The 26109-nt window shown below is 36.7% G+C and overlaps 1 long non-coding RNA gene across 1 annotated transcript in view; it reads left to right on the top strand.

Moving 5' to 3' along the window:
- Positions 1-26109, top strand: part of LOC146768373 (uncharacterized) — a 53743-nt gene that overhangs the window by 13129 nt on the left and 14505 nt on the right. Inside the window, exon 2 of the long non-coding RNA XR_014952885.1 lies at positions 3-26109. This exon is cut by the window's right edge and continues 13387 nt beyond it. This is a non-coding gene — a long non-coding RNA (uncharacterized LOC146768373). The remainder of the gene's footprint in view (positions 1-2) is intronic.

Here is a 26109-nt window from a genome sequence, read left to right as displayed (position 1 = left end):
AGTGTCTACAGTTTCTCTGAATCCTTAAAGAAACGATATTAATCTTGTTTCATCCTGGAGGAACTGCCTAAAAGAAAGACTGCTGAGAACACAAATCACTGACACAATGTTTGAGATGTTCTATAGAAGCAACATACAGAGACTGCACCATTTATCAAGCTGCACATATTGTTCCTTTGCAAACAACGTTTTTTTCTCCAGCTGCCAAAGTCGTGAGGAAAATCCTTTAGTTCAAGTCATGTGAGTCCCCTGTGAAGGTACTGGACTGGACAGTACTTGCTAGGACTTCCAGACAGCAGAGGACAATGAAGACAACTCAGAATAGCAGGAAGAGCATAAACTGGAAAATCTTGGAAGTTGTGGTCTTTTGTCTCCTCACCCAAGGAGCTACAATGAACTGAAAATGTTGTACCCATAAAGTTCCCTGTTTTTCCTGTCCCCAACTTCATTCCTGAAGTATGCAGACTGAGGACCAATGTTTCTCTTTCTGCTTTGTTGGAAAGAATAGCCTAGGCTTGTGTGTCACTGAGAGGTGCCACTGAGACCAAACTAAAAAGGTGTGGGGCTATCTAAATAGGAAAATAATTCCCCAGCTCAGAAAAAAAAAAAGTTACTGGCCACCAAAAACTTTGTGACTTGATAAATAGAACACGACACCAGGTAGAAATAACAAGAAAAGAGTTTTCACTTTAGGAAAAAAAATCCTATCAGCCACCCACCATGTACTATAATTTAAAAGCTTTTGAGCAAAAAAGCACTGCTTTACTGCTAAAAGGTTTAAAATGCTGCAGAATGTAGACCAAAAAGTCTTGATTAGCTGTGGCAGATGAGTCAGCAGAGAAACAGTTCACAATGCAGTGCAGCCCTTGCATTTTGACATGTATTGTTAAGGGCTCCCCAAAGTCATTCCAAAGAGGCAAAGAGAGAAGGAAAAAATTAAAAAAGATTTTTAAAAAAGGAAAGTATGGCATAATGAATTCAACCTTGAAAATAACATAAGAGAAAGGATATTAAAATGGAGGGCATAGCATTCTTCATCGTCATAGATTTTGTGGAGATTTTGGAATTAGCATACAAAATTTAGTCTTTCCTGCCACAGGGGATTTCTCACGATGTCTATGTATTGGATTGTCATGATGCACTTCAGGCAGAAACTTACTTTTATAGCCAGGAAAGTAGTGTCTTAATATTATGTGCTACAACACAAGCCCTTTTCTATTTTTGAGAGAAAGAAAATGTTACATAAATACAGTAACAGATGTGCAGTAGTGCTGGATGAATACACACTGTGCATCTATCTGTGACTCTACCATCTACAAATCTAAAGAAACAAAAAATAATTGATTGAAGGGCTGGATAAAACATACCCCAGAAACATACTGGTTCTGCAACACTCTTGTACAGTTAGCTGTTTCTCTAAGACCATGATGAAGTTGAGCTCCCAGAGCAGAAGTCAAGAAGGGACAAAGGAAGACATAAAAAAGAGGTTCTGACAGTTCCAGATCCCAAGGTATTTCTAGCAAGAATCAAAATTCTGTCATTAATATTCCAGGTTTCTACAGGACTGAATTCCATGAGCATTCCAATCATAGGAGATTACAGTCTGGTTTAGAAGTGAGATGGCTTTCTTTACTGTCTCAGGGTCTAAAGAGTTCCTGTTAAATGTGAGAATGCAGAAGTTCTCTTGCATTATTTAGCATGGCTGCATGATGAGGAACATTTTACAGTGTCCTCTTGTTGGAATTGCTACACTTCCCAGTGCAACAACCAGCTATAGAAGCAACTTGGATCAGGATATTGCAAGAAAGAGTTGCAGAACAAAAGCAGCAGCTCACTGCAGAGAAAAAGTTAAATGACAAGTCCATTCTTCAATTGGGGCTATAAAGTCAAGGGCTGAGGTAACAGTCCTACTTTCTCCTTAGATAGGGATACATAATGGACTCACAGCTGCAGCAACATAGGGAAAAAATAATATGACAGCAAAACTTTTCTCCCTGCCTGGATAGTACCAACAGCTTCTGTCTCTCCACACTGTGCTGTATATGCCTAAATTTTGAAAGATTACCTTTTTTTTTTCTTTGTATCCTGAGCCTGAACTGAACAAATAAGTTATGAATAATTAACACTCAAGCCTATTTAAATTTCAAAGGTAGTGGAAGTCTTCCTCTCTAATTTTCTAGATTGGTACACACTGTTTTGATTCCAAAATGTTTGTTAAATCAGCAGAGGTGGAAATTTTTTACCTGTACTTTTTGGAATGTGATCAAAGTCTAAGAAGATATCAGGATGAGGAAGCAGTTTCCAGAAGCATCATTTTCACCACTATGAGTTAAATCATGCTCTTTTTCTAGTATAAGAATCCTATCTTTCAGTTGTTACTAATATAGTTCAAGACTGACTTAAGAATATAAATAGAAATACTGATGGATTTCACAGTTTATTGTTAAATTCTTAACATACTTACACATCATGAGAGGTTTCTAACCACACTGTTAAATTTTGTTCAGTTCTTTACACATTATTATTTTTACTAGGCTTATATTTTACTGTCTTATAACTGTACTGCATCTAAACACAGAACCTCAGGGAGACAAGTAGATAAAAAGTGCAGATGGTGCTAAGAAAAATCCTTCAGCAGATCTTAAGCCAGACAGAACTCTGTGTGCTTTATATTGCAGCTGTGTGCAGTAACTGTAGACCATCATACTGCACAGATGGAAGTGCAAGTTTGAGGGCTATTGAGCATGTGGATTTTCCCAGTGTGTCACAATTACAGAAACATCTGTGCTAAATAACTTCAAGCTGATCCACAGCAAAAATTGGCAATGTTCAATAACTCTCAATATCCCTTTTTCCCCTGTGATGAGATGGCCTAGTGATTGCAAGTTGGACTATAGCATAAAACACGTAGCTTCATTATTTCAGGGCCTATTTAGAGATTTCTCCCATGGTATATTACCTAAAAAATCCATATGTTTTTCTTTACTTAGCTCTATAGAGCCTGTGTTTCAGAGATGCCACATGCCTGAAGCTATCATTGACTTCCATTAGAGGTGTGGATATCTAGGTTCTCTGAAAATTGGGTCCTGTGGGGATATTTTTAATTGATTTTGATTTGCACAGGGAAAGGAAACAGTCTGGGTGGCATGATCATAAGAGAACAGAAGAGAAAGAGAGGCAGTTTGTCTGTAGGAAAGGATTAAAATCTATGAACATATATGATATTTATATTGTGACATAAACCACAGAAAACATTAATCACTTTCTTTCTTCTAGTGGAGACAGTATTCCCCTGAAAAACTGTTACAGAACAAGAAACATTCCCAAATACCCTAAATGATATAATTACATGATCTTCAATATGCACACAATGCAGTTTAGGAAAATTCACTGTTCCTTATCTATGACTGAATTAGGACATTGTTTCTCTCCCTAGATTCTCTTGCGGCATTGGAACCCTGAGGATTTTTGTATGTAAGTGCATCACTCAAATATGACACATTACCAATTCATGTACTGCCACGGAATGACTTCTCAATCTTGTCTTTAATTTCATCTAGAAAAGCACCCCAAAACAGTCACCGGATTTTTCTCACTTCCTCCCAGTAAAAGAAATAGGATTTATATATTTTTCAGCGGCAATACAATACTAAAACTTCTGCCTAATGTACTTTTTTCCGTGCATTTCCCAGTGTCAATTGGGACTTTCCAAGTGTATCAGAAACTGTGATCACTCTTTAATGTAATAGACTCAGCAGTAGGATTCCTTTCCTTGTATCTAGTATGGTTTTTATTTTCCTTAGTTCCACCCCAATTTCTTCCAAGAATACTATTATTCAACTAAATATTTCCTTGACTGCTTTGATGTTCAGACTCTTGAAATATTAGCGAACTAGTGACATGCATCTTATCTGACATTCAGCCAACTTAAACAGTGTTAGCTCTTTCATCTTTATAAACCAGCCTCCAGTTTTCGATAATTACTGCTACCTGGTTTTAAATTCTTCCTAGTTAATCTCTGACTCTCTATGTACTGCAGCTACTATAATATTCTAACAACCATCACATCTGAACTACAGAGGAACTATAATCTTCTTGGTTTATGATATGACTCCTCAGAGGGAACAGCCAAAATCATATCGGCTTTTTATGCAGCCTTATCTCTTTGCCAGCTCTTGCATAATTTTTTTCATTTCAATATATATTCATCCTAGGGTGAATACATAGCTAGCTGATGTCTGAATATGGGTCTTCTTCCTTTTTCAAAGATGTTAAACTTCTAAGTAGGAACACTGTAAAAACCAAAACGAAAAACAAACAAAAAAATTTTAAAAAAGCAAAACAGACAAAAAACCCCACTCCAACATAAAGGAGAGATTGAAAGATTGAAATAATTTCTCAGTCTTTTTTCTTGCTAGCCACCCATCCATCCCCAGTGCACACCCACCTGAAATCATCCAACAGCCCCTCTCCCAGAGTTCTCTCTGCCAACTCTAACAACTGCCAAGTTGTCAAATGATTCTGTTATTGTGTCCCCATAGCAACAAGCTTTCTGGCCTGAGTGACAGTATTTCCATATTTTCAACTGGAAAGTGTCCCAAATAACTCTAGGAGCACCTGGAGTTTTCCTGCTATGCATATATCTTTTTCTTTTCTCCTCCCAGTGCTTCATATATTAAAAGGAAGTTATTTATACTCATTGCAACGGATGGTATGATGACAGCTGAGCTTTTGAAATTTGCTTTAAAATTCTGTAAATCTGTCCTTTCCATGGAATTTATGTTCCTTTTGTAATATAATTTGTGAATTTTAATGCCATATTTAAAATATTTTTTTTAAAAAAGCAGTAACATATCAAGATCTTGAAAACTGAACAGAGAAAATATATAATGTATTATGCGACACATTCTTCAAGCTTTTAAAGTCAATGAGAAATATAAGTGAAATGCAAAAGAACTGATGAAAATGTTTTCCTCAAGGAGGAACATGTTTCCAACCTATGCATATCTGACACATTACTCTACTGTACGCTTTAACTAATCTTCCAGAGCAAAAGTGTTTTGATCATACAGCCTGATTATGCATATATTAAAAGGAAAGCAAGGTGAGGAATAAAAGCAAAATAAATCCCACCAGTCTAAGTGAATTGGGTGAAATTTATACCCCTGAAAATATGGTAATTATGTCAGCCATCTCAAATTTTAGCAGTATTTTTCAGTTAGATTGGTAGATCTCACTGACTTTTGAAGATGTCTCCCAGTCCATTCATTGTGGCCAAAGAAGGTTTTGAGTGAAAGGGTAAGTGGGTATTCTTGAAGCATATGGAAACTACATTTATCAGCACCATTACAACATTCACATAATATCATTCCAAGCTGGCATGTGAGTAAAAGAGAATAGAAGCCAGTTTACTGTCTTTTGGACAACATGTGGGTCTACACAGCAAATGGTGAAGTCATCCCCAGCATTCTTGTCAAGTGCAGGTTTTGTGCCTAACTCTATCACCTGGGTTACCACCATAGAGTCAACATTTTAACACCATCATATCCTTTTATTTGGCTGCTTTGCTACATATTAAGCTTTCAATAATGAGTGACAGCTCATCCTATTAATTGCATATTGCTAATTTTGTGGGCTTAAGACTATTATGGTGCTTAATTAGCAAATGTTTGCAATGTTCTTTAAGATGCTTTATTAAATAAAGGATAGCATGTCCAAAATATACCAATGCAAATAACACAAATTAACAAATTAAAGGTTTATTCTAAATATCAGGACCCCATAATATGAAGGTTAGCTATATGATAAGGAGAGAAGAAAAAATACCTAACAATTTGATGCAAGCAATTAATCATTTATGAAATAGCATACTTTTAATATGAGAATAACAGAGGAAAGAATTAATAAAGTCTACTTCAAGGAGAGAGATCCATTTCATTGCAAATATTAATTTAAAAATATAGTAATTTTATCAGGCAAACCTTGTAGAACCTATATAATAAACTAAAATGCACTTCATTCACACATTATGTCCTAACAGTTACAGCTAGTTATGCCTCTATTACAGAGATTTAAAGGGAAATCCTTACCTGAGGTCTGCAAAAGCACTGGGTTGAGGGTTTGGGTTCCACAAATGAGACACTTCCTTTAGCATTGTTTCTGTCTGGGCAAGTACAAAGTACAAATAATATCAAAATGTCTGACTTGGTTAGTTTAAGAGCACAAGTTGAGGGCAAAATTTGCCTACATGACAGCAAAAGAGGGGTGGGTACAGGACAATCTGGCAATTGAACAAGGTCTAGAGACTGAGCACAGCAGCACAATGTTGGCAATGTGACATGATGGTGACATGGGCCACCCCTGTCCTCACAGGCAAACCTGTCCTCACACTCACACAAGTGTACAGCAGCAGACTGTGAATCACCAAAGATTCACAACACCCTACCCCCAAATATAGAATGCAGAAGCCCAAAACCTGCAATATCTACTCTTGTCACTGGAAGAACAAAGGAGGAATGAACATCAAATATTTCACAACATTGAACAAGTATTCAGAAAACCAGAGAATCACAGCACCATTCAGGTTGGAAAGGACCTCTAAGACCATTGGGTCCAAGAATTAACTCAGCATTGTCAAGTCTACCTTTAAACAATGTCCTTTAGTGCCACAAGTTCATAGTATTACATGCAATATCTCATGCCTGGGCTTTGTTGTTACTGCTCCACAACTGGTATTTTTCCCTACTCTTCATGTTTAGAATGCTATCAGTTTTAAATTCATGAAGGTAGTTGCTTCAAGCAGCATATGGGCTTTTGTTATACATAATAATGTGATTTCTGAGCTGACTCCTCTGATATTATCTTTTCCCTATACAACTGGGCTCAGATCAGCTCACGCCCCTGCCTGCTGTGTGGCTGCTGCATTTAAGCTACGTAAGGGTTACTGTACTTGAGTGTAATATAGCAAACGAGTGCACCAGAATCCCACTGAGGCAGCATGTAGCCTGCAGGTACTTAATGGTTCATCAAGAAGACCTTGAAGCCTATTTAATGCCAAAGACTAAAGATCTTTATATTTCTTTCTGCCATTTTGCAATTCGTTGCAGAGTTGAAGTCAAAGAGCGAAGGTTTTTTCCTCGTGTAGCAAATTAAAAAATGAACAACTGGGTATTATGTGTTTCTTTATAACACAATATGATTCATGCCTCATCCTTTGTGCAAGCCAATAGTTCTTTGATTTAGAGCCTGGATTGCTATAAACCATTATTACAAAGTAATCTGGTTCAGACGAATTTATAGGACAAATCCCTTAAGTAAGAGTTCATGGCTCTTCAGCCCAAACATCCTACATCTATCTATTTAATCTAGTTAATTCATCTATCTCTATATTTATAAAGCATCCAGTCACTGGTAGCCAGATGCCACCAGTGTAAATGTAGTTTATTGACAAATGGTGGAGTGAGGGGGGAGGTTGTTGGTGACAGATACAGTTCTGTCATTAAGGAAATAAGTGTTTTAAGACATATAATCACTGTGTTGATATATTTTATAGGATTTTATGTTCTTCCACATTCTGGCCAATTATAGTATTTTTATTTGGACCGGAGTATTTATCTTTTCAAGTAATGCTGGGATGGGGTGGGGAGCACAGGGAAGGATAGTACAGATGAAGAGTCCCAGATCCTTGCCTAAACAGCAGTGTCTGCTATCACACAAGGAACTCCTTTACATGTTACACATGTTAGAAGTGTTAGTTAAGTAATCAAAAGGTTGATTTGGGAAAAATCAGTGCAGTTTCCACTTTTTGTTCCCTGTTATTCATAGTGACTACATAAACATTTCCAAATTGGGAATATTTTCACTGAAATGATATGTCTCATTACTTGCAGGGAATGATTATGCTCATTTTGTATCTAGGTTGGAATACACACAGTTGAGAATAGCATTCATACAAATTAAATATCCACATTTAAGCTCACAAATAAAGAGCTGTTGTTTCATGAGGACAATTCCTGTTGCTGTTCCTGATAGTGAAGGTCCTGCTGTACTATGTTTGTTTCTGCTACGACGGGACAAATTCTTGCCTGCAGGCGAGATTGAACTTCCAAAATGATCATGTTATTTTCTGTGTCTAGTGAGTAATGTGGAAAGCATGGGGGTTTGATTTGGAGATACAGGAGAGCTATAAGGATTTAATGTCTGGAATTAATCACATTGCTAGAGTTCACTCTGCCACTGGTCAGTCACCTTTTCTGTGCTCACATATCGTTACAAATCCTTGTATGCTGGTATATTAAAGGAATATTTCTGTATTTGTTGTATCAATGAAAATTTTATAATGGCAGGACTTTGGTGGTTTTTTATTGTTTCAGTGAACAAGATGTGAAACTGCAGCAGACAAATTCTTGGTCAGACCATAGAGTTTCAAACTTGAGCTGATACATTGTGGTGATGTACATGTAATACAGATACTCTCCATTTTCTGACAGAAACTAGGCCATCTAACTGCATCCTCTGTCTGGAGCAGTGTGAGTCCCAAGCTACCTCTTCCATGCTTCTTTCCAAGAGCTTCAGAGCAGTCAGTCCCTTCATTCTGTCCTCCAGCTGTGCCTCATTTAATCCAGATTTTGAAGTAGAAAAGAAACTGATTGCTGAATAGCACCATGAAGAAGATAAATTGAGATTTTTACTCTTTTATCTGTAGGCAGTAATGACACCTTTCCTAAGAGTAACAGTACCGCTCCCAATGGCACTTAATGGCTAAATCTCTGATATTATGCTATGGAGACTAATATCTTTGTGGATGACTGCCCTTGTTCTGGAGTACTTTTAAGATAACAATGTAAGGGCACATACTTTTTCAGATTTCTAATATGACACATTCACAATCCAGGCCCTTCACTGTCCAGTGCTTGCAATTCAATTTTATATCAGATACCTACATTTGTTTCCTTTTTCTCAGACAATGCAGTTATTCAGATCTTTAACATTTAACTGCTTATATTTTTGCTTAACTGTTCAATTACTATTTTTCTCCTCACTTACTGTGTACTAAAGAATGTGCTCAGTCAATCTGAAAAAAAATGCAATGAAAGGTGTAACCTGGAATCAGATTTTGGTTGCCTAAAATAATTTCAAATAAAACCCATGGGAGAGTTTTTCACAGTGTTCCATGATTTATGGAAGTGCCAAGATCAGTTAGGCACCTCCAAAAAATCAGATGTGAGCTAGAGATACTGGAACTCATGGTAGTGCATGATACTTGCAAAGAGATCTTTTGTAGGTGGAGCCATTAGGATTCAGAAATACTGTGGAAAATCTTATTGATGCTGTGCAGCTGTTGTACCAGCAGAACCAGTATTTATGCACAAAAATCTGGATAATTTGATCCAAATCCCTGTATTTGCTGTTTCTGGTGTACATCTTTTTTCTATTTCCAATACAATTGAAAACTGATACCTTAGGTCTGAGTATGACTCCCTATGTATGAGTATTTCTCAAAAATCAGTGCCCATATTAGTCAGCACACATTCTACATTTCACTCAGCTGCCTGTGCACTCAATGCATTTTTTTTCCCTGTGTTACCATGACCTCTAAAAGGCAGTTTTGTTATTCCATGCTTCCTAATAAGCAGACAAAGCTAAAGCAAAACATAAAATTATTGTCTTCCTCTGATCTTTTTTTCTGGCTTCTGCACCTAACAATGCAACCTCTATTTCTCTCTGTTCCCCAGCTCATTCCCTTCTAAGCACACCTGACACACATAAGGTTTAATAATTTACAGGTAGAGGGCCTAGTTTGCCAGGCTAGAGACATATTCCAATTTCTTCCCACAACTCTAATGAGACAAAGCAGTCAGAAGCTTATTGCTACCGCCACATAAAATCAGATTTATAGACGCTTTTTGTCAGAAAGTGGTGCAAAGCAGTTTGAGTGTTCCACTGAATTTCTACATTCATCTTTCAGAGTAAACTTTTCCTGCCTGTTAATGGAAGAACCACGATTATGAGTATTATTTTTTTTCCTAATTAAGAATATAGATAAGATTGCCCCAGTCCAAAACACAGTGTGCAATTCTACACAAAACTACTGGCTTTATATCTAGTGATTATGATAGTGGATGGCTCTGTCTCTTTAGGGAGATATCTTTGTGTGGTATAGCTCATTCCTGGATGACATATTAGGGAAGGGTGATAAGGAAGCAGTGATCCTCTAAATGATCTGCCACTGCTAGCAGAGCTCCAGAGAGCTCTCCTCACAAGGCAAAGGTGATTCTGTACTCTCTGACAATGACAGCAGAGCATACTATTTTATCCCCTTCTTTCCCAGCTAACCAGGAGATGCCCATTAAATTTTGTTTGTTTGCTTTTCTCTGTTTCTGATGTGAATTATTCATTGCTTCTGTTTAAACAGTCTGGGGTTCTTGATCATCTGAAAATGCTGCCTCAGCATTATAATTTCAGAAGATGTAGCACAAAGGCAAAAGTGAGTCACATTATACATGGTTGCAGCATATCTAGCTCTAGAAATGGTCAGATCTGAGAAATTATATTCTGAACCAGATGGTGCTGTCAGACAGCACTGAATGACAACATTTAGATGATACAGAAAGGGTGATATGCCCAAGAAGTGAAGGAACTCTATCTCCACTTGCTGCATTTTTTTAACTTCAGTTACAGCTTGTACAGCAAGGATCATCTCAGAAGGAAAAGTAAGACTACCATACAGCTGAACTTAACTTAAAAGTATCTGTTGCAACATTCAAAAATTAGGCAGGCAGACCCTTTTTCCTAGTGACTGCCTTTGGTTCCCTCATAGTATAAGGAACAGAGGATAATACAACGAATTTGGAATTGTTGTTTTTTTGTTGTTTTTTTTTTTTTAATCTGAAAAGCTACAGAATAGTACTTATTCCAATCAAGCAACATTTCTAATGCAAAATATATATTAAAATATAACATGTTGTTTTCTTCTTCATAAACTGTTTCCATTCCAGGTCAAGTTATTTTTCAGTTCAAAATATAACTTATGGTAGAGACAGTGAAATATTTCTGGAGAATCAAATTGAAACAGGTGGAAATTGTCAAGACTAACTTATATCATTGACTCAAACAATCACACATTACTCCATCAGTCAGAATCTTTGTTTTGTAGGCAATTCTTTTAAAATGATTTTTCATCATAATTTGTTATCTGCAATTTCTTCCCATTTTTAAAATATTCATGGGAAAATACAGTATTTCTTACCCAGTGCCAATTAAAATATGAGTTTTAGCAGTAGTAGACCAATTATCTAAAATGCAGACCTTCTTTCCCAAATATCTCAGGGGTATGTATTCTGTATTCACCCCATCTAGAACCATAATGCTACTAAATGACTGGACTTACATAAAAATAAAGCAAAATTTTTGTCTTCTCTTAAAGTAACTTGGCTTTGAACTACAGGAGGCACAGGCCAAACTGTCTTCTTTCATCTGAACTAATGAAAAGTAGCATGTTAGTCCATAAAGTGTACACTAAGACTGTGCCAAACAAGAAAAGTAACAATACCTAGGGCATTTATTTTGCTTGTGGCAGATAAACTGAAGGAAGATGAATTTCAAGTCAGAAAAGTAACCACTAAATTGATAATGAGGAAAAAAATGTTACAAAGATAAAACTCCTACTTAATGCAATATGCTACTCCTCTTCCTGTAGAAATATATTAAAAACACACAAATAAAAGGGGTTTAAATTTGCTGATCTCAGCTCTCTGCAGCCATCAAAAATTGGCTGGCTAACAAATTTCTAATGACAAAGAGGTGGAACTTTTATCTCTAATGGGAAAACATAAATAAGATATTATTTTAGCCATTTAGGACTAAAATGCAGTCTTTAATCATTTAATGAAGATGCAGAGGACAGCCAGAAAAATTATAACCTTTTTACCTGTTGCAAGCAGATAGACTCTTTGCCATGTTTGTTTTGTGCGGTATAGGTCTTCTTGTAAATCATACAAATTTCCTTTTGGGTGGGATGCTTAGGAGGAAAGATAAAAAATGAGAATCTTTCCAAATAAATGTATGGATGCTGGGAAAATCAGCATGGTGTAGATGAATCAACACAGAAGCAAGAGTCAGGAAGGAGCAAGGGAATGAAGATATTTGTCTTTCAGGGGTGCATTTATTAGGACTGACTGCTTAATGAAAACAGATATTTTAAATTATGTAGTATAAAAAATTCTATATAAATTCAAAATATTTTATTATTGGAAACTTGTTCAGGCCTAAATTTTCTCAGTCACACAAGGAAAATAATTTTATCGAACCTCTTCTCCTGAAGCATTATACTTTTGCAGAATTAGAATGGATGGGAGTATTGTTTTCTGTTCCAGAGTGAAAACACATTCCTATGCTTTTTTTGCAAGACTTCTTTCAAAAGCTCATCTACATTCTTCTGGCTCTAGCAAAAAAATATGGCATCCACCAATAGCTAGTTTTTGCTTGTTTGTTTATTTTTTTCAAAAAAAAAGGCTTTCAAACATGATAAGCAAAACCAGCAAAAACAAATTTACATTGGCAAAACTGCATCTCATAATAGTTTGGCTGCTGTAGTGATGCCAGCCTAGGGAAGAGATATTCACAGCACTAGCAGCTATGTTGAAAAAGTTAAGAAAAGCAATATTTTTAGCTGGGGTATTTATATACCTTTTGTTTGTGTTTTATTTCTTTTCTCATGGTAACAAAAAGTATAAACCACCATGTAATCTACACCAATGCATGCAGCAACAAGCAAGAGGACCTAGAAGTCACTGTGCAGCAATTAAACTATGACATAGTTACCTTCATAGAAATGTGGCATGACTTGCACAACTGAGTGCTGCAGTGGATGGCTAAAGGCACCTGGGAAGGGAGAGGCAAAGAAGGAGAAGCAGTGGGGTAGTCCTGTGTTGTTGAATCAGAGAGCTGACAGAAGTGCTCAGCAAGCCACTTTCCATCATTTGTAGCAGTACTAGATAACCAGAGAGGTCCAAGCTACCTTGAGGCTAACCATTGTGATAACTACAAAAAGGACCAGAAAGAGGATCTGGGGGACAGCAGCCCCCCATTCTGACCTCAGTGCCAGTGGAGGTCATGGAGCAAATCATATTGAATGCCACTGCCTGGCGTGCACAGGACAACAAGGGGGTCAGGCCCAGACAAAATGGCCTCATGGAAGGCAAGTTCTGCTTGACAAACTTCCTTGTATGACAATATGACCCACTCAGTGGATAAGGGAAAGGCTGTGGATGTTCAATCTAGACTTCAGTAAAATCTCTGATATCATTTCCCTCACCATCCTCCTAGAGAAACTACTCATGGATTGGATGAGCCTACTCTTCACTAGCAGCAAATGATACAAAAAGAGGAAACAGCCTACAGCTGGGCCATGAGAGGTTTAGATTGAATCTTCAAATGAAGTGTTTTCAAGGACTGGAACAAGCTGCCCAGGAAGTTGAGTCACCATCCCTGGAGGGATTTATGAGACATGTAGATGTGTCACTTAGTGACATGGTTTAGTGCTGGACTTAGCAGTGCTGGGTTAAAGGTTGGACTCAACTGTCTTGAAGGTATTATTTTCCAACCTAAATGATTCTGTGATTCTATTCTATAAAGCAGACTTGGCAATAGTATGGAGTCAATTACACCTGCTTTGTTCCAGGTCTGATATGCAATTTTTAATTTTTTTTTTAAAGAAGTACAAGAGGTACTGTGTAAAGAGCGTTATCCTGCTGATGGATGAAAGACTTAATACATAAATACATAAAGGCAAAAATGTTATGACAGTTGCATCTGTCATAGAATAATTGGAGACAGCTGCAAAAACACATCTTATGTAGGGATCAATTATTAGGTTTACCATTCTACATAGTTCTTAAAAGTATGTATAGAAATCTAGCCTATCATTGTTTTCTATCATTGTTTTCTCTAATGACTGAAAAAGTTTCTTAGAAGCAGTTTCTGACTCCTGACACTATTCTATCAGTAGAGTAATGCATACAAGCTCCACTGTGAAGTCCTCTGCCATTTTAGCTGTGAGTTACTGAATTTCTAAGAGCTTTCTCAAATCCAGTCTGGCAGTTTGGAACCCATCATGTAAAACCCACAGGAAGCTGAAGGCAATTTCAAAGGCTGCAACAACAGAAAAAGAGTCTACATTAATATATACATTTTGGACAGTGTATTGGAGCATTGTAGGAAAAGGTAGTGCCTTATCATGAAAAGGGGGACTAATTGAAAAGTAGAAACCTATTGCTGACCAGAAAATAATTTCAAAGTTCCATATTTCCTTCCAGGTATTTTCTCAAAATAACTTGCTTGTTTTTCTTTCTCCCCCCCCCACCAACACCTTTCCTTGAAGGTTTGCTGGGGTTTTATTTCCCCTTGTGGAAGAAATAACTGCCATTTCATGAACAGTGTGGGATGTCTATACTTCAGCCTTTTGATATTGCATCAGTCCCCACTTCCTCCTGTAATATGCAAAACTCTAATTATCAAATATAGAAACATCCCTCTGTTCTAAGCACTTCTTCCACGTACTGATCTTTCTACACTCAGGTCCCTCTTCAATAAAGTTACTCCTCAGCTACCTAACTCTATCAAAGACTTCACATCACAGCATTCTCACCCAGACAGGCCTGCCTCAAAAGACCCCAAAAGATCAAAATTCGCCAGTGAACATCTTATATTGGTAAGGATTTATGAATTTGTCTCTCTAAGGGTCACTAAGTTTCCCCAGACCACAGTTTATGCTCACAATTTACAAGAGCAGGAGTGACATGGCCACTGACAAGTACCAGCAGCATTATTAGCTCTAGCAGACATGCTGTCCAATCCAATTTTAGGCTCTGCAGACCTGCCCATAAGTGCAGTTCATGAAAGGTCAGATCTGTCATTTCTGATAATGATACAAAAAAAACAGATTAATGTCTCTGTTCTCATTTTGCTGGATAAGTGTGGCTTCATCCACTTGCTCTTTCCCCTGGAGTGTTAGAACAATCTTCATTAGAATCATCCAGAAAGTTGGGATAGACAAATAGCTTATATGGGAGTTTTGTCTCCTCCCCTGCCCTGCACATTCACCTTTTCCATAAGGTCATATTTGGAGGAGGAGGAGGAGATCTAGCCTGAGCCTGGAAGCACTAGCAATGAATTTCATTATTCCTATTTGATGTGGTCAAAATCTGCATCAGTTCTGTCAGTCACCAATGAGCAAGAACCACTCTCATCCTATGTTATGGCCTGTGGCCACAGAAGCGCTGAAAAAGTTTCTTGTGATCTTTCTGAGCCTCTTGGGATTATTCCCTGATTTCTTGCAGCACCTTCTAATTGTTAAAGTCCAGGTTTTAACAGGCACCCCTGGGCAAACTCACCATGACGAATCTAACTTTTGTGACATCAAGCACTCATTTTTCCTCAAAGTCCTTTGAAACATCTCTATTTTGGGCCCTTATTTAGAGTTAGTAGTTCAAATGGCTTTTATTACTGTATTACAAGTATTTACAGAAAAAGAAATTCTCTCCAATCTCCTCATTACAAATATTTTTTCTGAGACCCTTAGATATTTTTCTAAAAGAGCTTATCACTATCTCATTTATTCTAATTCTAACCAGTAGTCAGAGAGCATCATGCAGGTATGACTCTGGTTAGTTTTATCTGATATATGGCATCAGTGTGGACTGTCCCTCTGCATGATTTATTCATTTTTATCCCCTTAAGTCTATCATTGCTTTATTTCTTCCCCATAATTTTTGTTCCTTTCTGATCCCCTTGTTTTATTATAAATATTTTCCTTATCCCTTTGGATTGCCTTGTACAAATAGATCACTAAATGAAAGCATTGCATAGTGGATAGTTAATTGTATTAAATTGACAGGCTTATCTGCTTGTGTGCTATCATTATTATTGTTATATTAGGATAGGACATAGTTTTTTCATCTTTTGAAACCCTCAGGAGCAATTAGAAGAACTTGTATTACCAGTGCAGACTTGTATAGAAGAAGGAGAAAGAAAGCTTCATTTATCTGCTACATTGTGGTTTTGGCCACAGACCACAGCAAAAGGCAGTACAAAGCTGCACCATTCTGTGGAGGACACTGGTGGAAATCTGGACTGGACACCAAGATGCCTTGAAAGTACTGTGCCTTCAAAAATCCTGGGCATGTTCATTGTATTTGACTAGTCTGAGGAAAAATCTATTACTTCCTTTCCACTCTGCTTCAGATGTTATCCGAAGGAAACACCACCAAAACTGCCTATTATCCCCAACTAGAACCTCTGTGAAGGAAGAACATAGGTAATTTTAATGTCCAGGAGGTGAGTCCGTGTGGAAAAGACCTTTATCCTTCCTCATGGTTTGTTGTCTTTAAAAACCCCTACAAGCTTTTGGGAACCTTCAGTATTAGCCAGCCATCAGATCTGTTTAATCATGGAGAAAGCTGAACTCTGAGCATGTCCTCTCCCAACAGCCAGAAAAAGTGTGGCCTTTCTGACAATTGAGAATTTATTATTCAATTCTGGCTAGGCAAAGTCATAAAACTGTGGAAAATTATAACCTCCCACAATATGGGGGTTAGAACTAGATGATCCTTAAGGTCCCTTCCAACCAAACCATTCTATGATTCTATGATTCTATACTTGTGAACAAAGGATTTTCACTTAGTTTTTTCAACTTTGAGACCTTATCCTGTATGCAGTTTTGTGGCCACCACAAAAAGGCTGTCTTTGCCTGGTAAACTGGGGACTCTTCAGAATCCAGAAGGGCTGGCAGTGTCTGTCACTTTGAGTGTTTGCAGAAAGCTGAGGCTTAGTAACTAGCTCCGTAATGCTTGCAGAGCTGTGAACACAAAGCTGTAGCATGTTTCAGACCACAATGCACAGGAATGCGCATCCTGCTTATCGAACTTAAAATCCTTCCTAATTTATAAAAGACAGAGCAACAAAGAGAAAGGATTGAGCTGCAATCTATATATAATGGATCTAAGAGATATCCTTCTGTCATGCTGAGACTTGATTACAGCCTAAGTGCTGTCAGAAGAGGCCATATGTTCCATTCACAGCATGGCTTAGCCCTCTGCAGGCTCAGCAGGAGTGGGCAGCAGCTTGGCAATTTGTCCAAGGCAAGTCATGAATTGACTAGGATAAAGAGATTAGGGCCCTGATCCTCGAGTACCTTCCTCCTCGTGGAGTGACTTGTTTGAGTGTGAAGTGGATATGAATGGGTACTGCTTGGCCTTGATAGTGATTTAACAACACTTTGGACTCATTTTGAAAAGGTGAAAATGACTGTAGAAGCAGAAGATAATCACTGACCTTAATTCCTGACCTGTGTTTCCTTTGTGCTTGTGTGTTTCTTCAACGATTTGTCTGCTTTTAACTGCTACGTTTGAAACAAATTGGAGTGGGGAAAGGCAAAGGTGACTGCCTTCCTTCACTGCATTTGAATCTGCGGTTAAACATCAGGCATTTGTGGTCACTAAAATCAAGAACTAATGGGAAAAGCTAAAGTTTGCTTTTAAACAAAGATTAATAACACAACTCAAAAAAAAAAAAAAAAAGTGGGGTAAAAAATTAATGTTCTCTTCATCTACCAAGCTTCTAACATTATTTACTGTTCCATTTTCCACTCCCAGTCTCTTTCTGTAATGGTGTTTCTCTTTCTGTAATGGTGTTTTGCCTTAAAAATGGCTTGTAGGCTCACAAGTCACTGGTACAGCAGTATTTCATGCACTACTTCAGGAATAGGGATCATGTCCAGAGCCCTAATTTTCACACAAATTGCTGACTCTGTTTAGAAAGGTCAGTACTGCAAAATGCTAACAAAATGCAACAGCAGGCAAACCTAGTGGAGTTAAAGGTTTGCTGATGATTTTTTTATTTTTCACAGAGCTCTGTAAAAAATAACCCTGTCTCTGTCACAAAGAGCACAACATTATGATCTGAAATAAGAATTCTATGAGTCAGTTGAGAGGTGGATAATGTACTAATTTACTTCCATCTAGAAGAGAGGGAATAAAACGTCAATCTTCCCTTGATTTTTCGCTCTCAAAGAAACCGAACATAAGTATGGTCCCCTGAATCACAGGTATGAATCAGAATTTCACACATTTTTTGTGGTAATTGGCACCACACTCCTTTCTTCAAAAGGGCTCCTCAATTAATGCAGGTAGGACAAAAGGAAGAACACTGACATGGTATTGTAACATTAAGCTCCATCAGTACTAAAGGGTCAACTTAATGCTAGCAGGTATAAAATTCCATCTTTTGTCATAAGAGGGGACATTCAGTCTGTGAGTTCTTTTAACACTAGACAGAGCCTGGTATTACAGCAGTACTTTTTTACAGCAGGAGTTTTCTGAGTATTTTTTTCTTGGTTTAAAGAAGGGGGAAAAAAAACAATTTTTTTTTTTTTTTGTTTTGACCTAAATAAAATGTGTAACTCAAGTATTCATGTTTTCAAGTTTTCAACATTAAAGAAATAGTATTTTTTTTTTTTTTAACCATCCTTTCAGTTATTTTAAATGGTTAGCTTTTCAAAACTAAAAGCAATATTTTTTCTATTTGGACTGAAATGTACCCAATTTTTTTCCAGAAGTTGTCATTTTCAATTAATAGGTTCCCTGAATGCAATAACTATCCACACAAACTTGCCAGTTTATATGAAAAAGAGAAAAAGAGCAGCATGGAAGAAAGCTTATTTTCTGAGCAGTTGGGGTAGTCTGGTGATGATCCATGACTATCCATAATACCTATGATGTGAAGCAATAGAGGATTTAGCATTTAGTTCTGACTAGCCAAATGTATGGGGCTGATCATAGCATTCTGCTTCCTGGACTCTCACCTTAAGGTTTTTTTGGCTTAGCTATCTAAAAACACTGTAAAGCATTTGGTGTAGTCCAGCTTTGCCATTAGAAAGTATCGAAAAAGAAAACTTCCTGAAGTTCAGGGAGGTGCCTGTAAAAGTGGGAGAGGGAGGCATGTGTTCAGATGAGGTGCTAAGCTGCTCTTGTTTTGCATGGTGGGATGGTGAAGGCTATTCTGCAAGATCATTCCACTGAGTCCAGTGCTGGCAGGACTGGGACTTCACTGCTCAGCAACAGAAAAGCATTGTTGCAATATGCAATGATGGGAACATTTTGTCTTTTCTGCTATTTAAAACCTCTCTGAAGTAGAAAAAAAATGGCAAAAGTTTATACCCTTTTCAATGTACATACCTAGACTGGACTTAATTCCTTTTTACCTGCACAAATTTGTGTATTGTGTACAATACGAAACACCAACCACTGACAACCCATTTCCTAATGATTTGGAAGCAGGAGGGAAATTCTTCACATACAAACCTACGTACACTAATTTGGTCACCTCTAGCATTAATGACTTGAACACTCTCCTTCCTACTGACTTTTCTGTTATGCCCTGTGGTAGTTCAGCTGCTCTGTTCTACTTCCCGTGGGAGCTCTGCAGTATATTTGGAATAAACCCTTTGGTCTCCAATTTCCTCCATCCCTGCTAGTAGGCCTCTGTGATTTTCAAAAGTGATCTGGGAAGGAGCTACTTTGGAGTCTGATTTCATTTTTATTTAATGCGCAGAAATGACAAGTAAGCCACAACAGTACCCCTCTGCTTTGGAAAAGTGCCAGGTTCAAAGACCATAGAACCTTTTATAAAGCTCCATTACCAGAATAGGTTTCAGTCCTACAGCATTCAAGCCCATTAGACATGTGCTCAAACAGATACTTTCCCCATCCCTAACACAGTAGGGTACAAGGTGAGACAGATCAGGATCAGCAGAGAGGTATTACCACTGCATTCTTAAATTAGAGTGAAATTGGTTTTGTCGATTCTTTCATTGTACTCCCATGGAGAAAGCCTGTCTTCCGTAAATTTTTTTTAATCAAGTGCCTCAAGTCAAACTTCAGAAGTACTGAAGGTGTGACTTTAAAAAAGCCTGTATTATTTGTAAAATTTTTAGAAATATGCACATTTAAATAGTGCCCAAACCCAAGAAATTAATATCAGAATTTAGTATCCACATATGTGTTTATCTTTATAGCTATTAATCTATTGCTAATCTATAAATATATTAGGAAGTGCTTTGAATATTGCCTTTCATCTGCTCTTTTCCTCTTCCTAAAATAGATCTCCCTCAATAACCTTCCTATTCTTGGATAAGAGGTTCAATATCCATTGGTATCCTTTCTCTTGTCATACATGAGGTTATTACTGAATAATGATGATAATTAAAAGTACTCTAACTGATGTGACTAATAAAACACATTTATATCAATAGTGAAGGGCAGATCTCGACACATTGGGTGTGGTTTAGATAAGCAGCCAAAAGATTGATTATCCAAATATTATTCAAAGGCTCTGTGCTAAAATGGGAGCAGCAACAATAAAGATTAAAATCTTATAATAGCAGCTGCTTCGTGGTAAGCTCCTTCCTGCAGCTGGAAAAAGTAGGAGTTTATAACTGAAGGCAGTATAACCATTGATCAAAATGAGCTGATATATGATGCCTTCCCAGCACTTCTCAAAACTATGATCACTGACACTTTTTGGACATTGATGAATAGTTCTCAATGAGGTAGGGGGACTTATAGCTTTCCATCTTGACCATTTAATATTATTAAGCTTTGTTCTGGAATTTTATAAGAAATATAAAAATATGTTTATATTAAACATATTCATCAAAGAAATTTTAATGGTAAATTTATATTTTAATTTGTAATGAAGATTATAAATTTATATTATTACTTATAATATATTGTCATGTATAGCACAATCAGCTTTCAGCTAGATTTTCCTTGCTTATGAACACTGTTCTCTCCAAAAGCAAATGCACTACTTCTCAGCTCCCTGTATATACTAGCCCTTTTTTCTTCTCTTTCAACATAAATGTAAACATTCTTTTTACTTCAGCCATATTAGCCTTTGTGTACCAGCTAAACTCTCTCCTCCTTCAAACCTTTGAGTAAATCTCTCCTCAAATCCCATCTTGCCAAAAATATGCCCAAGAAATCAGCCAATTTTTTAGAAACCGAGTGAAAAGACAGATGGAAAAAAATTTTGTTAAAACAATAAAATGGAAATGCTTATTTCCATTGAAGACTGTAGTTACTCAGCTGAGTGGTTCCTCTCCCCTCCTTTAGCACTGGCAGAGTCCAGTGTGCAGCAGTGTAAGCATAACCCAGATGCAATCCCTGAGGTAAGCAGGCAGGCCTGAAAGTACTCACCTTATCCATCAATGGAGCAGCTAAAATTCCCTTCTATTCTTCTGCCTACAGAGGGTACTCTGTCTAATTATTTTTGGTGCCTTCATGTTCTTGCTGGCAAAAATAAATATTAAATAGATGAAGGAAAAAGTTTTGGAAGAAAAGGCTAAAACATCTTGATGTAAAATGTTCTTGTTTTTTATTTTTCACACAAACTTGAACATGCCAATTAATAGGCAAAAATCTCATCCTGTGAAAAAATTTCACATATAAAATCTGAATAAAATAGACCAAATAAAGTATTTACCATGAATAGTTTGCCTTGCTTTAGTCCTTGTTCAAGGGAACCACAACTCACTCCATAACTCACAGCTCTGTCTAGATATCCTGGGATTTGGCCTTTAGTTTTTGCATTCAAAATATATTATTTTGCTCAGAATTAGTGAATGATGTCAATGCTACATTATTCTAAACACATGATGACTAATGTGGGCTATATAAAATCAGCTACCTTCCCTTTTTGTCTTCAATTTCCTTGAATAGGAAAAATGAAAAAACACAAAAGAATTCCTTGAAAATTAAAATTTTAAAAAAGAATAAACTAAAGAAATTCTTTCAATTTCCTATGAAGACGCTTTTCACACTGAGTGCATTTAAAACACCCCCACAACCTAAACACATTCATATAAGAGCAATTTCCTTAGATAGCAGTATTCCTTATTCCCCTTGCTATTATTAAAGATGCTGGCGTTTGAAAAGCTTTCTCCCTCACAAATCAGCTTTTCCTGTGGGTGAGGGAAGTCATAACTCTGTGTTTATGACATCTCATGCTGCTTCTTAAAAAATAATTGTTGTGCCACCAGCGCAGAAAAGATCACAGAGCTGATGAACTTTTAATTTATTAAACACTTATTCTGATTCAAAAAACTATGTTTTCAGATTAGGTGAATCCTGGCTTTCAATTTTGCATGATCAGAATATGGTACCTACATGCCCTGAGGGTACAAATTGGAGTACCTGTGATATTAAGCCCAGCCCTTAAAGTGGACGCAAACAAGAGTGTAAAACACAAAGGATTTGGTTCTGGTATGTAAAGAAAAGCATTTCTAAGTTTTTGAGTTTTATATCAACTCTATCAGCTTCTTTTGCACTGAACAAGAAATGAAGATGCAGAACATGCTAAGATACCCACAGATGAGTGTTTAGTCTTTACCTTAATGATCTCTCTTTCAAAATACCACTTTACCTCATGAGAATGTTGCGGGTTTTTGCACTGTAAGGGTGACAAAGCACTCAAGCACGTTGCCCAAGGACATTGCAGAGTCTCCACTGGAGATACTAAACATCTGTCTGGACACAGTACCAGGTAATTGAGTCTAGCTGTCCCTGCTTGAGATGGAGGGCTTGGACCAGAGGACCTCTGGAGGTCGCTTCAGGGTGCTGTCATTTGTGATCCACTGTCAGAAGCTGCTCTTACTTGCTATAATGTAAATTAAATGAGGCTACCAAGATGAACAACTAGCAAAACCATTTATTTTTAATAGGAAGCAAAATTAGTTAGGTAATTGATAGAACATAAATGTGTTTTCTTCTGTTGAATGGTGGACATTATTTTTACATTTTCCTTACCATACAGATGTCTTTTTTAAAACATGAAACAGTTTCTATGGTAATTTTCTAATTTTAAAAAGTGAGTGAAATAGTGCTTCATAAAATTTATAGAAAAACATGATTAAGGTAAAATATATTGGTAACAATTTTCTGTGGGAAAAATATGACCATAACAAGAAAAATGAGGAAGGAAAAAACTTAAGCAAAACAACTTTAATTCACCTGAAACACTATTTATTCTTTTGATGCATTATATTAGTCAGACAAATCCTATAGAAAAAAGAAAAGAACTTTCCTTTTAAAGAATTCCTTATGGGCTGCAGAATAATTGTATTCTTGGTTAGGGTATGTGTGCTTGAAAACCAGTGCATAGATAACCATTTATTAGTCAGTCTAGAGCCATATTTACCAGTAAATCTGACTTAGAAAAAAAATTCCAACATTACTTTTAGCTCTTCAAACAACTCCCCCTACTTTTGAATTTTGCAGCACTGCCTGGTGGCTCCCTGCTCACCCTATTGAGGACAAAGAGGATACTTTTATACCTCTGGTCCCATAGCTGCTCGTCCAGCCCTGACAGCTTCTTAGTCAGAAGCAATCATTACCAGCCGAGAGGTGTATGAAGCCCTCTGATAGGCTATAGATCCTCCACCTTTTAGAAAAAAAAATAGCAGCAGTCTTTTCCCACAAAATTCTCCTTATCTTTTGGTCCACAGGTACAAATTATGGAGGCTTTGGAAGGTGGGAATTATATATCTAAATTACCTGCTGACATGGGGAGTTCTGGCTCATAGGCTAAAGGTTAAGGCTGAATGTCTTTGAGATGGAGACTAGAAGCAAGTACATCCTGTAGTCAAGTCACACTTATGGACTGACATTTCGTACCCTTTAGGTTTGATAACATTGGCCTTCTACACTGCCACACCTAACTAAGTATGGGCACATAAGTCCCAACCATTTTTCAACTTCTTATGGTGACACTAAAGCACTAAAGAGATTGTACTTTCATTTTTTTTTATTGTCTCAGTTTGCAGGTTTCTTTTGTGTCTGGATTACCATTTGCTTTAACATATATATTAAAAAAAAAAAATTGATTTATCTTACAAATTAGAGCCAACAAGAGTGTTACTTTCAAAATTCACTAGAAAACTAGAGTTTCCACTGAAACTAAAAGTTACTAAAGCCTCTCCTGACCAGGCAGGTTTGCACGGCTATTGGAGATATCCAGTTACATTCAGAGCATGTAATTCAAGTGATCCAGAAACAAATTAAGTACCCAGAACACCTATGAAACATTCCCACCTCAAATGGTTTATTTTCCATGTCTCACCCTGTTAACTTTTAACTGTTGGGAGTGGGAGGGCTCAAGATATGGGCAAGGCAAACTGGGATATTGACAGAGAATGAAGTGACCCTGAAGGAGAATGTTGATTAATTAGGTGACAGGTTTGACACCAAGGATTACATAGCAGTATCTAGTTTGCTGGTTATGATTTCTCTTGACCAGTTTTGTCCTAAAACTTCTTTAGGAAAGCAATGCAGACTCTGGTTTCATTGAGGACCCAATTCGATACACTTTTCCTTCAGATACCCCATCAGCCAACAACTAAATCTTCTGAGTTGCTTCAATGTTGTTGTTTTGCTGCTTGATTGCTTGTTTGTTGGGGCTTTTTTCTTGATTAAGGAGTCTTTCACATTTCTGAAAATAAGCTATTGTGCATGTAAATTTTAGAAGCAAGAAGTAATTTTAGAAGCAAGAAAGTAATTAGATCTAATGTGATCACTAAGCTGTAATAAGGCTCATGAAAAAAAATCAAATGGATTTTTTTGATAACAACTCAAGATTGGCATCAGTGTTAATATCATATTTGCTGAGACCAAATCTTGAAATTAGTTTAAAAAAATTAGGTCTGATTTTATCTGTATTACCCATAGATCAAGAAGCTGCATGAATTTCTCTAAAGCCACTCAAAAAATACTTATTGCCTTCCTTGTTAATGAAGAGCTCTTACAATAAATCACTCTTCACATGTTCAAATGCATTTTAACAGTTTTTTATCACTTTTAGCTGCTAAATTCCCAAGATAAATATGTAAGGGAAGAAAGTGAAAATTTTTCCATCCAAAATGAAAGATATTTTTTTTTATCATTTGCTATACTATTTTTCCTCTTAAACATTAAGAAATATTGGGGGAAAAAATGAAATGCAACAGCAACTGCAATTTCAAATTACTTTGAGAGTATACAGATCAATATTGAAAAAGAAATAATGTTAAAATGAACAAATCTATGAATGCAAATACAGGGAAAAAATCAGATAAAATTTTCAGATTAAAAATTGACTTGTAATGTCACTAGAATATCAGTATGTGAAAATCTAATAAATTAAAAAGTTATATGATTATTTAAGCTTTAGAAAACAAAGGTTATATGCTAGATTCCAGATAGGTCTATCTTCATTTTTAATCTCTTCCACTAATTTTTTTTTACATATTGGAATTCCTTGCCTTGTTTTTATTTTTCTAATATGTGTGGTCAATTTCAAATAGTGCTAATTAACCCCATGTTAAGCCAATTGACCCATTCAGATTTAAAAACTGTATTAATATACTATGAAAATGAAAGTTTAAAACTTAGTAACTTTTCATTAAGTTACATAGACCTTTCCCCATTGAAAGAGTGTTAAATCTCTCTCTCTTCCATAAAAATCTCTTTCATAGAAAATTTAAAAAAAGCTCTTGAAATTACACCTGGGGATTAAAACGGTGCCTTCAAAATCAAAAGTTGAACTCTCTTGGCTCTCAGCAAGTATCAGTGCCAGTTTCATCACTGAAGCCCCTCCAGCTCTTTCCTCTGCAGTTTTGCAAAAACGCAACTAACATAGTTCATATCTTTCTTTGTTTCTTCCTGTGAAAACTCCAATTCTGTAATAATAACGCTTAAAATCAATAAAGGTAACTTTTGCATTCCAGATTTTGTATTATACTGTTTGATCAAGTAAACACAATTAGCCAAATAAGAACAAAGAAACACATGAAGGTCATGCTGAAGCAAGTCACTATGTCTACCATCAGATTAGGATCAGATTAAGTGAGACTGAACTGGCATTTGCTGTTCCTATTAGATTTAATTCTGGCCAGTCATGAGGAATTATTTTAGGAAGTAATAGGATTAACTAAGCAAAAACCAAGATGCAGAATTCACTTTCTTTACTAAAATAGACATGATATTAAAAAGCTTATCAGCCCTTTATTATTAATTCACA

This window comes from Lonchura striata, chromosome 2 (genome assembly GCF_050655825.1).
Source record: "Lonchura striata isolate lonStrDom1 chromosome 2, ASM5065582v1, whole genome shotgun sequence".
In the NCBI taxonomy this organism is placed as follows: Eukaryota; Metazoa; Chordata; class Aves; order Passeriformes; family Estrildidae; genus Lonchura; species Lonchura striata.
The sequence above is the reverse complement of the archived record's forward strand: the minus strand, read 5'-3'. Positions and strand labels throughout refer to the sequence as shown.